General features: G+C 41.1%; 1 pseudogene; it reads right to left on the minus strand.

Annotated features, from left to right (window-relative positions):
- Nucleotides 1-12,000: 12,000 nt before the first annotated feature.
- On the minus strand, nucleotides 12,001-12,436 carry LOC131825514 (small ribosomal subunit protein uS8-like; annotated as a pseudogene).
- Nucleotides 12,437-12,638: the final 202 nt, after the last annotated feature.

Raw genomic sequence — 12,638 nt, forward strand, 5'->3', positions numbered from 1 at the left:
CACCCTTTTCCTCATCCCCTGTCTTCAGGTGAGGGTTGAGCACTTCTGTAAAACAGCATTTCATGTACATATTTCTTGGGTCCCAAAGACAATTTGAAGAAACGATTAATAACGATACATGTTACTTCTTTAAGGCCAATTTTGTATTAAAATATTTTGCCCATAAAACACTACGGACATTCCCATTTCCTGTTAAAGAGATGTCTGATGTTCAATTCAATTTTTTTTAACCTGTACTTGGCCTCTCCCCACCACAAGCCTCACCTTGCCCCTCTGCCTTTCTAGGCCCTCCCAAGATGTGTATATTTATATACACATCTCAACTCAACTCTTTTGCAACTCAAAAGTCTTCCAGGACAGTCTAAAATTTTCACTGATTAACTTAGACAGAGGAAACCCCTTTCAGAGCTGATTACATGAGGTTTGGTATTGATTATTTTGTTTCAGCTATAGAAGGTGTACTCCATTAAATTTATTCAGCATTACTTATTTTTAATTTTTTTTCCTAAATTACTTAAAACTTTATTATTTGTGAGAGAAAGAGTGCAAGCATGAGCAAGGGGGAGGGGTAGACAGACAAGCCGTCTCCCTGATGAGCAGGGAGCCCCATTTAGGACTCAACCCCAGGACCTTGGGGATCATGACCAGTGCCAAAGGCAGACACTTAACCAACTGAGCTACCCAGGCACTCCAACTTTTTTTTTAAGAGAGGGAGAGAGTAGGGGGAGGGGCAGAGGAAGAGGAAAAGTGAAAATGTTAAGCAGGTGCCACATCCAGGGCTGAGCCCAATGCCAGGTTCAATCATAGGATCCTGAGATAGTGATCTGAGCCTAAATCAAGAGTCAGGTACTCAACTAAATGAGCCACCCAGGTGTCTCTATTCAGGATTGCTTCTGTTCAAGAGTCTGGCTCTTTCCTCAGAAATACCTGTTAGTGATTAAGTATAGTATCCATTTGAGATCCACTGAATTATCTTATTGTCTTTGTCCTTTGCTATTGAAAATGGAAGAGTGTCTTAAATTCATCTTCCACCAGAGTGATTTAATTTTCAGGAGTGACCATCTGTCTCCATTTTGATCCTCACTGAAGTTTTTCATTCTGCCGTTGCAATTTTGATTTTCTCATTATCCCTCCTTAGCACATTAATCTCATTTTTCATTGTATTCCATTTTATTTTCATTTCAAGATGATTTCTTTGTGGCAGCCTTCTTGTGGCAATACTAAGGACACTGGTTTTCTCATTTTTTCACCTGTTTTTGTAGTAAGTCATTTTCAGAGGCTAGTTCTTCTGAATCTTCAAATTAATGGTTCCTTTCACTTTCCTGCTATATTTTTCATACATTTCTAGGGTTTGTTTGGTTTTTGTTTAGAAGAATGACAGAGTCCATCTGATCTGTTGTTTGCTCATCAGTAGGATGTAAGGATGGCCACTAAATCCATACTTGTCCTCCGGGTTGGATATGCTATAAACATGAGTGTATTTTTTTTTCCCCAAGATTGTATTTGTAAGTAATCTCTACACCCATCTTGGGGCTTGAACTCACAACTGTGAGATCAAGAGTCATTTGCTCTGGGGTGCCTGGGTGGCTCAGTGGGTTAAGCCGCTGCCTTCGGCTTTGGTCATGATCTCAGGGTCCTGGGATTGAGTCCCATATTGGGCTCTCTGCTCAGCAGGGAGCCTGCTTCCCTCTCTCTCTCTCTGCCTGCCTCTCCGTCTGCTTGTGATTTCTCTCTGTCAAATAAATAATAAAAAATAAAATCTTTAAAAAAAAAAAAGAGTCATTTGCTCTACCAACTGAGCCAGCCGGACACTCCAACGTAGGAGTAGTTGTCTTAATAGAGGCTCTTATTTTATGCAAACAGCCTTGATAAAAGGACAAAGAGATAACCTGGGAAAAGAGATTCATGGGTACAGCTTCGAATCCCATTCTCAATGTCTGCAGCAAGTGCCTCGCTGGCATCCTGATGTGACCTTAGCCTATTACCACTCCCAAGTGTTTCATGAAATAAATGAAAAACTACAATTCTCAGCTAGTACCAGGTAAGCATTTCCTATGTCTTCTCCTATCATTCATCTCAGCTTCCTGTCCATTCGATCTCGGGGAACTTTGGTCTCTTAGTCAATGTGAACCAGAGAGACCTTGCTGGGGTAGAGAGGGAGCTAGAATGAATGGAAGGAATACCACCAAGATGTCTATTTGCAAAAGAACACCTGTAGGGGGGCATGGGGGTGGTACATAGCTTAGTTCACAAAAAAAGGCTGGTCTGGTATTTTGGAGAATTCTGACAGATAAAGGTCTTTCACAGACTATATAAGGCATTATTAGGTAAGGGCGAATTTATACGAGATAGTGGCTTAGATGACCATCTATGCTAATTTGGGCTATTTTTCAGCTTTTTCACCTTGTGCCACCTCTTCATATTATTTTAATGACAAGCTGTGTGAGTGCATAACCAAGGCTGCTGATCAGATGCTTTTCTAAATCTGAAGCCACAGGGGGAAAACTTTAACTGAGCACTTACCCAAACAATGACGAATGTCATGTTAGTAGAATCTGAAATGCAAAGATGAAAGCAGAACAAGAAAAAAACCTCTTAAAAAAATTAAACAAGGGTCTCAGTTTCGCTGCATTTATTGTTTTCCTTTTGTGGGGAAAAAATAAAATTCTGTCTCTAATGGGTCCAGTAGTACCTTTTTAAAAGTGAAAGAAACCTCATTTTTGTTTTGTTTTGTTTTTATCACATTGCGGTCCTTCTACATAGAAGTGATCACGACACTGTGAGAATTTATTGACATAATAAAATGGTGAGATTATTTTATAATAGTGTTACTCATTTCTCTTCTCTCAATGCTTATCTTCCCTCTTTCTCATTCTCTAGAGGAGACAAAGGATGACTCTAGCACCTCACATTTTAAAGAATTTATCTGTATGTAGTTTAAGAAAAATGGTCAATATTCCTGCTTCTCCCCATGACGTTATATAATAAACTCAGGGACTATTCTCATTCACCGACTTTTTGTATTGGAGAACGTTGTACTGACAGAGTCCAGGATTTTAATGAAAACACCATTTTTAAATGCTTATTTGGAAGTCGGGAGCAAACAGAGCCTGTGACAGGCAAAACAGGCTTTTCCTGGGATTGTACGAAAGCAGATCAGATTACACATGCTACTAACATATGAGCTTTGTAGAGGAGGCTTTCTTAATGGAACAAGCAGGCTCAAAAAAGTATTCAGTGCCATTGTCAGAATCACAGCATTTACACTTGTCAAGGGGAATAAAGAGGCATCAGGCTGCTGTTTTTCAAATTATGCAGCATGGACTTGCTACAGACTGCCAGCGAACATTCTCCATACACTTGCTATGTAAAAATGTAAATTCTTAATTCAATTATTTTTCTCCAGTCTCCTCCCACCCTCAATTTGTCTTCATTTCTCCAATTCTTTGTAGGAAATTGGGGAACTCATTATTCATGGGTCGGGAAGAATTCAATGAATCATGGAGAAAAGGTAATTTATGAAGGCAAGTCACTCTCTCATCTTCAATGTGCATAAATAATAATAATTTATTGTCATGATACAATGACCTGTTTTCTATTTATAGCTTTGGCCCTGAGAAAAATTAAGTGCAACATAATTTCCATGTAAAAAGATAAATTTGTGAGCCACTTGTCAGTCAGAGGGGAGCCTCGTTTGGAAGCAATTGAGTATGCCAGTGAATTGTATTGTTTCTTTCTTTTGGAAACAATACAAGCTCAAAGTTATGACATCAATTCCTGCCCTTTGACAAAGAAAATGATTTCAAGAGTGAACACTGCATTATTTCATAGCAGAGTTCTTTTTGTCCACTATATCTTGGTTTGACTCTGTATGTTCCTAAAAATGTATGTAGGCATGTTATGTATATGTGTGTGTGTGTGTGTGTGGATCCATGTATACCTATAAACATATGTGTATATACACAGGTGTATATATTCACATAACAGGCACATACATATATGGCACATATACCCATAATGTGTGTATGAATGTGTGTGCATATGTTTTTCCCAAAGTGTATGTATCTAAATTATGTCATGCATATGACATGCATATCTCCTTTCAGAGATGTAGTTGATGACATGGTTTTTCGTTGAAGTTTGATAAACTGAAGTGCATCCTGGTACTATTGAAAGCTATAGGGACACCTGGGTGGTTCAGTGCCTTCAGCTCAGGTCATGGTCTCAGGGTCCTGGGATTGAGCCCCACATCAGGCTCTCTGCTCAACGGGGAGCCTGCTTCCACCTCTCTTTCTCTCTGCATGCCTCTCTGTCTACTTGTGATCTCTATCAAATAAATAAATAAAATCTTTATTGAAAAAAAGAAGAAGAAGAAAGCTATGGCATCAATTCAGTCCAGCTTCCATTTTTGGTCTGATCTTCTCAAGTTAGCTAAAGGTTTTTGGTTTTTTTAAATTGAGGTAGGATATACATGCAGGGGTATGTCTAAATTCTAATTGTATGGCTCGATGGATATTTAAATATGTCTACATGTGTATAAACACTGTCCAGATGAAAATAAGGAACATTTCCAGCCCCACAGAAAGCTCCTCATGCCCCTCCTCAAGACATAACCAACACTTTAACTTCTCTCACTGGGTAGTAGGCTTTCCTGGTTTTGAACTCCTCATAAACAGAATCAACAGCCTGAACTCCTATGTTGGCCTTGCCAAAGGAGCCAACGTAAGACTGACGTCTTGTCATTCAATTGTCTTTTGACAGAATTAGTCCAAATCACTAGTTTCCTTGATTTTCTCTTTGGAGATTGTTTTTGAGAATTATAATGGGTCTCTTCATCATAAGGTTTTGGATCGAGTTTTGTATTCCTTAAAGAGTGGAGCATTTATTCACTCATTTATCTGTTCACTCACAAAATAAGTATTAAGCAGCTACCATGTTCCAGAGGTGACACTGGGGATCTGCGAGGCTGAAGAATAAAATGGATATGGTGACCAACCTCAGGAATTTACAGTCCAACAGGGAGATAAAAAGCAAGCACAAGTACAAATGGTGGTAAGTGCTATGAAGTAAAAGTAGAGGAGATGAAGAAACAGAGTAACAAAGATATCTGTTGGTCAGAGAGGGCCTCTGAGGAAGTGATTTTTTTTTTTAAAGATTGATTAACTGATTGATTGGTTTAGAAAATATGAGTGGGGGGAGGGGCAGAGGATGAGGGTGAGAGAGAATCTCAAGCTGACTCCCCACTGAGCACAGAACCCCACGATGTGGGACTCCATCTCATGATTCCAAGATCACGACCTGAGCTGAATTCAAGAGTCAGATGCTTAACCAACTGAGCCAACCAGTGGGTAAAGGGAAATACTAAAGCATTCTCTACAACTTGCTTCTGTACACTTGACATTGATTTCAGTCCTGAATATCTTGTGATCTGCTGTTCCCACTGAATTTTGGGCTACAGTGAGTCAGCCTATCAAGAGTGTCTTGAGGCCCCTGGAGGAGGGTGGGTCTGTGATGAACAAAGAATGTTCTATCTAAATGTTGAGACAGAAATGCTGTACAAATAGTATTATTATCATTATTTTAAGTTATCTAACAGGAGAACCAAAGGAAATGATTTTATATCCAGGTCGGGGATCACTGATGTTGTTTAGGATTGTCAGAGGATGGTCCTAATAAAAGTACAGAATTTTCATTGATTTTATTATTGTTTCAGAAGTCTCTGCCAAAAAATGCCTATCCCCAGGCTTAATGTACATACTTGGATGTACTCCCATTTTGAATCACTGAAATTTTTATTACAACCATGACAGTAGTTTTTAATTTTTATTTATTTTTTAAATTTCTTTTCAGTGTTCCAGAATTCATTGTTTATGCCCCACACCCAGTGCTCCATGCAGTACATGCCTTCCATAACATCCACCATCAGGCTCACCCAACCTCCCACCCCGATCACCCAAAACCCTCAAGATTGTTTTTCAGAGTCCACAGTCTCTCACAGTTCATCTCCCCCATGACAGTAGTTTAAAATTAGAATTTGAGAAGAAATTCAGAAAGGGCCCTCTATTCTCCAAAACTCAAAAATTCTGGAATGTCATAGAAAAAATAATTCTACACCAAAAAAAATGATAAATTCTCACTAATATCTAATGGAAGACTCGTTCCACTTTTCATGAGACAGTAAGGAGATGACATGTGATTTGTGTAAAATATTTGTAAAAATTATCTGTGTTAGATAAAAAGTATCGCTAAGAATGCTGAGCACTTTGAACCATATGGTATAGCTTAGAGCACGGGTTCTCAAACTTTTTAGTCTCAAGACCCCTTTTCACTCTGATAGTGAGAACCCGCAAGAGCTTGCCTTAGAACATTCCAGAAAACACTAGAACACAGAAGCACTTATTCCATCAGCCATCAGAAAAATGATGTCATCACAAGTCAAGATGCCTCTGGAAAATTCCACTGTACTCTCACGAGAGAATGAGAGTAGAAAAGATAAACAATATCTCAGTAATATAATGAAAACGGTTCTGAGTTTTCAAATACCTAGCAAGATTCTTGGGGAAACTGCTCAGGGGTGCCTAGGCCATATTTTAGGAAATGCTGGCACAGATGTTGACAATATGTGTTTTAAACAACTTAAGTTTATCTCCCAGCTACACCGTCATTGAGATTCTTTCTATGAGAGTTGGTGTCTTCAGCACTAAAACAAGTACAATAATACTTACTGCATAAGTTTATGGTGAGAAAAATATGGTAAATTAGAAATAGTACATTAGCTAGTCATCTTGGATTGGAAACAACAGGAGACTCAACCCAACTTAGCTGAAGAAAAATGGACCCATTGAATGATTCACTTATCTTAAAACAGGAGTAGTTTTGGCTCTAGCTACTGTGAAATCCGGAGTCTGTGGAGTCATGAGGGATGTACTTCTGTGTGTTGGCCCTCCTCTGTGTGTTGGCCTTATGGCCAAAATGGCTCACCTCCTCATTCAACAATAGTTGCTGAAGTTCCAGGCCATACATCCTCATACTTTACTCTCTCCAGCCAAAAGAAAGTCCTCTGGTGGCTTCCAGGGAAGAAGGAGACAACTTCTCCAGGCACCTGGGGTAGAATCACCATGCTTTATTTACCTGGCCCTTCTCAATTCAATCACTATAGTCGAAGGAAAGCAATACACTTATTGGAATGCTCTGGGAGCCCATCCCCAAAAGGATGAGCTCCGTCATACCTAAACCTCATGGCAGCAAGTATGGAGTCTTGGTTCTCTAAAGGAAAACTGGATACTTTGGGTGGTAAAAAGGAGAGAGGGTTGCTGGAAGAAAACAGACAAATGGCCACAACAGTCAAAGTCCAGCTTAGAGTACCGGTTGAAATGTCAGTATCTTTCTCCATTCTGAGAAGTTCTTTCATGGTCTTCACCACACTGGTGAATAGCATGAAGCCTCTCTCTGACCAAATAATTGTGTTGGGATAACTGTCATGGTGGAGATACTCGACTCCGTCAAACCAGCATGAAAGCCCGCTCCCCAAAGACTGTCAATCTCAATAAACACCATTTATGCTTTTATGCTTTGAGGCGTTCTGCAGTCTAATAGTGCTAAGTCGGCCAAAGAGAACATCTCCTAAGGCAAATAAACTTACACTGAAGAACAAATAGCCCGTTGGGGGGCAGAGTGGGGAATGTGAGCTCAGATATTTTTGTATGCCAGGCTGAGAGTCTGACAATCAAATATTAAAGATGAAAATGCTAGCCTTCAACTTCCATAAATAAGCTGTGGCTCCAAGGAAGACCTGGGTGCCGGAATCAAAGGGAGTGGTATTTTCCCATCGGTATTGCTCTCACATAAAAAACTCCTCGCTGAGTTGTTTTCGTACCTGGTGGCATCCATTTTGGTGCAAAGATGTGAACACTTAAAAGGCACGCTTCAGTAAACGGCCCTCTTTTGAGCATGTTGACTGATTCAATGTGTGACAGAATAGGGTTCTGACATATCCCAAGTACCTGAATATCAGCCTGAGCTATAAAAATCAGAGAGATCGAAGTTGATATGATGTCTCTTAATACCTCTTTATCAACAAGCACAAAGAGGAGCATAAGGGTTTTTTTAAAAACAAGTTTTGTTTTGTTTTTTTAATATATTTATTTATTTATTTGTCAGAGAGAGAGAGAGAGAGAGTGAGAGAGAGCGTGCACAAACAAGGGGCGCAGCAGGCTCCATCTCAGGGCCCTGAGATCATGACCTGAGCCGGAGGCAGATGCTTAACCAACTGAGCCACCCAGGCATCCCAGCATAAGGTCTTTTACCTGCATTTTTTTTTCAGGTTTTCATTATTGGATTTTATGGTAGTAACCCCTAATGTTTCCTTCTTGCCGGCAGTTTTATTTATAGTCCAGCCCATTGTAGGTCACTTCTTAAAAAAGGTCAAGACCTAGGGGCACCTGGGTGGCTCAGTCGGTTAAGCATCCGATTCTTGATCTCAGCTCAGGTCTTGATCTCAGGGTTGTGAGTTCAAGCCCAACAATGGGCTGTACAGTGGGGCTTAAAAAAAAAAAAAAAAAAAAAGAATTACCGTGTGACACAGAAATTGCCTTTCTAGGTGGATACCGAAAAGGACTGAAAATAGGTTTTCAAACAAATACTTGTACACGAGTGTTCATAGCAGCCCTCGTCACAATAGCCAAAAGGTAGACATAACCCAAATGTCTATCAACTGATACACACATATACAAAATATAGTATACCCATACAAGGAAATATTTTTCAGTCAAAAAAATGAAGTACTAATATGCTACAACATGGAGAAACCTGGAAAGCAGTTAGTGGTTTCTAAGAGCTGGAGGAGGGAGAAGGGAATGGGCGATTGCTTAATGGGTACAGGGTTTGCCTCTAGGGTGTTGAAAATGTTTCGGAACTAGATAGAGGCCATGGTTGCATAACACTGGGAATGTTCCAGTAAATTGTACATTTTAAGATGGTTAATTTTGTGACCTATCAATTTTGCCTCAATGAAAAGGGAGAGCACTTTGTTTTTCAAGTTCTTGTTCTTGTTCTTCTTCTTTTTTTTTTTTTTAAGATTTCATGTATTTATTTGACAGAGAGAGAGATCACAAGTAGGCAGAGAAGCAGGCAGAGGGGGAAAGGGAAGCAGGCTCCCTGCTGAGCAGAGAGCCCAATATGGGACTCGATCCCAGGACCCTGAGATCATGACCTGAGTTGAAGGCAGAGGCTTAACCCACTGAGCCACGCAGGTGCCCCTCAAGTTCTTGTTCTTGACCACCTCAGTGCCATGGAGAATGTACAGTAGCAATCCTAAGCTTATCTGATCCTGAGGGTCAGAGACAGCTTCACAGGGGAGCTGGTGCTGGACTGTGGTATAGAAGAATGAGTGGGGTTCGCTGGAGACTCTGTGTGTGTATGTGGGGGAGGGAAGAATGAGAAGGCAGAAGCATCCTAGAAAAGTAGAAGAGTTTGTGAAAATGTATAGGCAGAGAAAGTGAAGGTCCTCTGGTGACAAAATAAAGGGCTTTAGTGGGAAAGAAGGAAATGTCAGTGAGGAGGTTGATGGATGATATTAATTCAACATCTATTTACCAACTGCACGCTTTCAAAGTTCAAAGATGGGACATTTCAAGAACTACCCTCAAGTAGCAATATTAACTCATGTTGCTTTAGGGCACCAATTATTACAGTGGTGTCCACACATATGTAGCTGCTGAAGCCCTGTATATAATTATGTGTTGCTTACGCATACTTGTAGTGCTTGAGCCAACTCTCAACACACTTGAATACATTTTCTACAAAGCTGTTCACTTACCATGCATGGTTCTATACACACACCAACTTAATTTTTATTTACCTGTCACAGACATTGTCAGTGCCCTTCACATATCCCTTTGGCAAGGACCATTTCCGGACCAGTTGTCCACACTTCCAAATGCCATCCCTGAGTCTCCCTGCCTGTGTTCTTCGTTTGCCACAAGAGTGTATATTTTGCATTTTCCTTGCAGGGCCCAAAATGCTAGGAATTATACCCCTCAGAAACAGCATTCAACAAATGGCTATTGGGAGTTGTTAGATACATACCAAAGAGTCTCTCCCCTTCAGTAAGTCTGAGGGAACTTTTCAACACAGTCTTTCAGAGTCCCAGGGAGAATTCAACTCCAGAGGCTTACCATGATAGTTCACTTGATAACACACCCTTGGATCTCTTCCTTCTGTCCATTTTCTTGTTTCTCGGCTCTCCTGATTTCCTTCATATCCCTGTCTCAGGGTTTTGTCTGCATGGGGAGAAAGTCCATGTAAAACATCCACAGAATTCATTTCAGACATATTTCCTCAGTCCATCATTTAGAGTCCAGTCAGGAAAAGAAAACCCACACTAAGTAGTTCAGATTCAGGGGATTTAATTCAAGGAATCGGTTACCAAGAGAGAAGAGGTGAATCCCAGATATGAGAAGCTACTCTTCCCTCTGGCTGGAATCCGGTATCCCACACTGGAGCACAGACAATTAACCCTCGGGGACATCTTCCCCAATCTCCAGACAAGGTAACAACCTCTTGTTATCTTTTATTCCTGTGAATATTCGACTGACATCTCTCTTCCTCACTAGATTACAAATCAAAGAGAGTAGGAACATCTGTGTTTTGCTCACTGTGGGACTCCCAGAGCCTACCGGCACATCTGGCACCACAGTGTGGCTCATGAAATATGTGGTTGAGGAAAGGACCCAACAGCATCACACAGCCACCAGTTCAGGCCTGTCCGTGAAAGCCAACAGCGTAATTCTCTCCTTAACTCCATTCAGAGATGTCAGCTTGGCAGTTTAAAACTAACCGTTGTGGGAGTATTTATGCCAGAGACACTGGTAGACACAAATAATGGCTGTTTTATATTTCATTGTGCTTTTTTTTGTATCTTGTTTTTTTGTTTTTTGTTCTTTTGTGTTTTTTGTTTGTTTGGTTGTTTGTTTTTTACGGTTTCTCTTCTTTTATGTAGTTTCTAGAAAGTTAAATAACATGTGTGGCTATTATTACATTACTCTCCAGCACTGCTTAGAAAGGGGGAGTCAAGCCCTGGTGTCCTTCACAGAAACCATGCTACCCTCTTTGGTGGTTGAACTCTTTACAAGCATTCCCCAGGTGAGGTAGCCCAGCAAACTAATTCTTCTCAATTCTAGGAATACAGGTGTGACAGGGTGACAGTAAAACTAGTTTTTATAGGAGTTTTTACTCAGTGACCTCTTGCAAACACATATTGCTACAATGTTACTGACAAGCCCACCCCCCTTCAATTTACTTTGAGATGAATCTGAGCGAGCCATGGGCTCTAGTCGTCTGCTTCCTGCCTGCCTCCTAACGGCACTATGCAGCTAACTATAGTCAGGTCGTTTTTTGTTTTTTTTTTTAGGGCAGTTCACAACAGTGCATGAAATGTGTATTGTCAAGCTAACACCATGAAAGGCACCTCTCCTTCCAGACTTAACGTAGGTTAAGACTTCAGAAGGGTGATCTCGGGACGCCTGGGTGGCTCAGTTGGTTAAGCAGCTGCCTTCGGCTCAGGTCATGATCCCAGCGTCCTGGGATCGAGTCCCACATCGGGCTCCTTGCTCTGCAGGGAGCCTGCTTCTCCCTCTGACTCTGCCTTCCACTCTGTCTGCCTGTACTCGCTCTCTCTCTCTCTCTCTCTTACAAATAAATAAATAAATAAAATCTTAAAAAAAAAAAAAAGAAGGGTGATCTCTCTCTAATTCTGTCAAATAAATAAATAAATCTTTAAAAAAAAAAAAAGAAGGGAAAGCGTCAACCCCAACACTGGACCCCAACCCTGGACCCCAGCCCTGATTCAAGCATCTGCTGGTGAGCCATGAGCGTGATGGTGCGCGTCATCCCAAGTCAAGTCTCCCTTGTTCACTTCAGGGAAGCAACATCCCCCAATTAACACAAAGGCTGGACATGGCTGCAGGTGCACTTGCTACTCTGCAGTGAAGTTCGAAGTGACTAACTGAAGCCCCAGCGCCCACTGAGGCATTTTATTTGCACATAGAATCCCAGGGTTTTCCCTCCTGTGTGTTTTCGTCTTGCTTCTTTGTGGTCCATGATGGCAGCAGAGGTTGTCAGGACAATGAAACCAAACTGGAGGGATGGGAGCGGATTGTTCTGCCATCTTCCAGACCTTCCAGTTGTACATCCAGTCTGGGGCTGATCACTCCCCACTTGTTTTACCTGTCCGTGAGGTTCACAACAGTTTTCCTGGCTCTGTGCTTCTCTGTGGTTTCAAATCTGTTAAGGTAACTGTGTGTCATCACAGTGAGAAACCGGATGGTGACTTGTGAGCGTGGCCTCATAAGACCTGGTGTTTGCGTCTCTTTTCTGCATTGTTCATGCTCTTGAGAGTATCTGCCGGGGCATTTATGCTCAGGACAGTGTGGCGGCAGGGAAAGATGGCGGAAAGCAGTTAAATTCATTGATAAACATTTACCAGCATACCCCTAAGTGAATCCTGCCTAACAATGCAACACATGCAACGCACCCATTTCCCTGGCTGAACTAGGAACACTTTCACTGATGTTCTTAGCATTCGGCTATATTTGTGCATGGAAAGAAAGAAATTTTCATGCAGTGTTTCTCCTAGGCAC

The sequence above is a fragment of the Mustela lutreola genome, chromosome 2 (assembly GCF_030435805.1).
Source record: "Mustela lutreola isolate mMusLut2 chromosome 2, mMusLut2.pri, whole genome shotgun sequence".
NCBI classification, from domain to species: Eukaryota; Metazoa; Chordata; class Mammalia; order Carnivora; family Mustelidae; genus Mustela; species Mustela lutreola.